Source organism: Lolium rigidum, chromosome 1 (genome assembly GCF_022539505.1).
Source record: "Lolium rigidum isolate FL_2022 chromosome 1, APGP_CSIRO_Lrig_0.1, whole genome shotgun sequence".
Taxonomy (NCBI): domain Eukaryota; kingdom Viridiplantae; phylum Streptophyta; class Magnoliopsida; order Poales; family Poaceae; genus Lolium; species Lolium rigidum.
In genome coordinates, this window is record NC_061508.1 from 224,594,121 (window position 1) to 224,598,295 (window position 4,175).

The window sequence follows — 4,175 nt, forward strand, 5'->3', positions numbered from 1 at the left end:
TTTGTCCCAGTTTTGCACTCTTTGCCTTTATAGAAGCAACTCCGGTGTTAAATTCTTGCATTATTCTTGTACTATGTATACTTGCTCCAAACTGTCTATACCCAGAGAGCTTGGCAGAGTACTTCTGCTGACACTGTTTTACACTTCACAACACACACACAAGCCTCATTACCCTAAGAAGACTGCTGGACATCATGAAAGCATGCCAGCAGAAGATACTTCAGATTCTGAGCCATGTCAAAATTAGATGACTGATCATGCTACTCCTTTGGTAGCATCTGCATGATGATATCGTTCCACGCCTCGATCGGTCCGGGCAAGCACCAATGCAGGCAGTCATTCTGGATTTTGCCCATATTCTCCTTGGCGAAAGGATGAAACGTTCTGTAAGGTCCGGCATGGGCATCAGGCCTCTGCAGCGACATCTCAAACGTGTCGAGCAGCTTCAGGCGGCCAGCGTTGCTAGCCCCGTCATCGGCGGCCGCCTTGGCGAACTCCGCCCTCTCGATCCGCCACATGAGGTTGTCCAGCTGCCTGTCGCCGGTCTGCCACGGCTTGAACGGCACCTTCCTGTCGCAGGTACCGCCGCTGAACCATTCACCGTTCTCGAAATGCGACGGTGACCACGTCCTGTAGAAGACCACCGGCTTGTGAGGCGATGTCGTGATGAACCTGAAGGCCTCCCTGAGAGACCTGCGGAAGGATTGCTCGATGGTTATCTCCTTCAGGCTCTTGTCCTTGCAATAGTGGCAGCCAACCGCGGCTCCTTTCTCCATGTAGACTGCGACCTTGAAGAACCATTGTCCTGTCGATATGATGACGTAGTCAAAGCTGCTCCATTTGCTTATCCAGTTTGCGTCAAGAGCATCAAAGTGCAGCCGGGGCTCAGCAGACGATACCCCGTTCTCATCCTCGAATATTTCAGACTTTACTAGATATGGCGCCCACACAAGAGAGAGTGTGAAGTTGTGTGAAGGGAAGTACCATCTCCTAGATTGCCAGGTTTCATCATGATAGGCATCAGTAGGATCTTCAACCTGGAAAAGGCAATGGAATAATTTGCTTGTTAAAAGATTTTGGCTTCTGATATATCTTATTACTAAGAAACTCAACCAAGCAGAACAGATAGCATCTACATACAGAATAACATACCACACAAATCTGAATGTGGGAAAGAGCAAGATGGAACATACAAACTAGAGCTATCACTAGGCACTAAAATGAAACATTGTAAGCAGATCCATCATCTTTAACAAGAACATAATCCATCAAAGATCCTCCAGAATTAATTGAATTATATCTTTTACCTCCCGATTTGAGACGTAGGTGGGTTGTTATCAGATATAAGATTAGATAGATACAGTTATTTGTTTGCTGGAAAAATAGATACAGTTAAAGACAGTGTCAGCTGTATGGTCAACAGTTGATAAACTCAATATCTGCAAGAGCTATCAAATTTGCAGTGACACATGTAAAAAGGGGGATTGGACAGCTCTGAGGAGCTTATAGTATGTTAATATGCAGACTTCACGTCCCTAACTATTCTTCTTGTTGGGAATAATAAATAAACACCTAATTCTTGGGAAATTTTGTATGCTTCTCTTTAGGCTTCATACATTCAGCCATGCATGCATACTACTAAAACAAAAACCTAGACTCAAATAAACTGTGCAGCAAGGAAAGATACAAGGTAAACAACTGCCTTACCTACACTCATAAGAGATGTACGATGATTATTTCCTCATACTACCAAAAATGCAAAATAAGAAGAATTGATCATGCTACACCCTTAAAAAATCCCATGTAAATACCTTAGCAAGAAGGCAGACCAAGGATTGGGCGTGATTGCGGAGGATCGAATCGCCGACTAGCGCCCAGTGTTTGCCCCGCATGCTCTCCAAGAACGTCTTGCCATCGAACGGTGGCAGCACGTCGCAGCCATATGGCTTCCATTTCCAGTGAAGATAGCCGTCATCAGGCCTTCCGTTTGACATACAGTTCTGTGGAACCTCGATGAACCGGCAGGTTGCGTTAGTGTAAGCTGGACCAGACGAATCAGGGACCCATTCCCCATGGAAGAGATCACACTTTGCTGCACCTGTCAATGGAAAGAAAGTGGGAGAACATCAGTGTCAATCAAGGCACTGCTGTGCCTTTTAGCAGTACAGTCTTGGCACCGTCCATAAGGCAACACCGACAGTTCATACTAAATTAATGGAAGGGATTAAGGGACCAATTACAGCTTGATCTCTGACAGCAAGCAGGTAGTATCTTCACCAAAATGAAATATACTTAGAATAAGTGCAGGTAGTGGAATGCTACAGATGAAAGACTACTGTCTCTACTGAGGTAAAACATGCATCTAGTACTGTCAACAGGGAACAAAATTAATAGTAAGCTCAAGTAACGAGACGAGATCCGCACTGCCCCCAAAACTAGTATTAAGTTGGGGTTTCTGAACTGAAAGTTAGATAATTTCACCCAAGGAAATTTTACTGTTTACGCTAATCACACTGAATTTGTTCTCTCTTGTTTTGCTGGACCAAGAACGCCAATCAATGGATGAGTTTCAGTAACTGACCAGCAAAAGGCATCTTTTCATGCCGCAAATCCGAGAAATTGGATCGATACATGCCAACCCCAGAATTTAACTTCTACTGGAACCAACCACAAGTGCTAATTCTCAACTGAAAGCCCGAGCTGTCTTATTACTACCATCTATGTGTCGGCAGTAATAAAGAGAGCAAAGCAGAAAAAGGAAGATAGAACTGCCAACGAACAGAACAGAGAGACATTTCCAAGAACCAGCCGCGCGCTCACCGTTGGGAGTTGCAGGCGTATCGTCCACACCGTCGGCGTCCTGCTCCGGCGCCGCCGTCACGGCGAACGCCAAGGCCTCCTCCGGCGCGGCGGGGGCGGCAGGCGGTAGGAGGCGCAGTGGTCGGCGAGCAGCCTGAGCGCGAAGCCGGCGAGGAGCACGGCCATCAGCAGCTTGAGGGCGGTCCGCCCGCCGCCCACCTTCTTCTGCCCCGGCACCGGCACCGGCTCGTACTCCATCCCCATCCCGGAAGAGCACCGACGCGCTCGCGGTGTGTGAGACTGAGTGATGGATGCAGCAGCTAGGCGGTGGTTGGTAGGTTCTTGGTAGGGTAGGGAGTGAGCTCTCGATGCCACATTCACAGTGAATCGCGTGTGTCAGTGAGTGTTTGTTGTTACTATATATGGGCGGTGCCGGTGCCGGTGCGGCGTTGTGTGTTGAACTTGAAGACGGGGAAGAGGACGAAGGGCAACAGCCGCAAATGGAGGAGGAAATGGTGCCCGTGGTGTTGTTCAACTCGTCAGGTGTCGGTGTTGAACTCAGTGGGGTGTCTGCAATTTGCAGGAACCACCTCAGGTTTTCAGGGGGTGGTCGTTTGGAGAGGATCTCCTTTATTCATTTATTATTATTTACTTTCCACTTGTGTGTCCTTAAGGGTTGTTTTCCTCCTTACCCGGCACTTGCCTATTTCCTTTCATAGGAATAATAGTACTATGTGCATGAGGAAAACATTTAGGGCTATATAACGCATTTCCAATAAGGCATGGGCTGAGTTCAACCTCCAACTCCCCCATAAGTCAATTGCTTTGTTCGAATCGGCTACGGCTATGGTGTTAGGCAACTGAAACGTGCCATATTATGGAAATATCGGTGGCTCGATGGGGCGAGAAAGCTTGACTTGGTGCCTAACCTAATGGCCAAGGGGGCATCGCGGCGAGCCAACACACAAACTGTCAAGAACGACCTTGCTGGTGAGTGGCTCAGAGACTATGGACCGGACCTTGGTGAAGCCGCGCTGGTGGAACCCTTCCATCTATGGCACGTGTTGGTTGCAGTTGGTCCAACGACAGCGTGTTCTCGGTTAAGTCGGCGTACTCCACCTTCTTCACGAGAGGTGAAGGAGCCCGCACCTAGATTTGGCGTTCCAGACTTTCGTACAACTATAATTTCTTCGAGTGGCTAGTGGCAAAGAAATGGTGTTGGATGATTGACAAACTTCAGCGAAGGGCCCCCCGCATCCCGTAACTTGCCCTACTTGTGATCAGAGCCCGGGACAATCCAACAATTGCTCTTGGGTTGTGTGATGGCTCAAGAAGTCCAGAATGGGCTGTGTGAAGATGGGGGAAGCTGAACTGAG

General features: G+C 48.1%; 1 pseudogene; it reads right to left on the bottom strand.

The window, feature by feature from the left end:
* LOC124683234 lies at nucleotides 1-3,248 on the bottom strand (annotated as a pseudogene).
* Nucleotides 3,249-4,175: the final 927 nt, after the last annotated feature.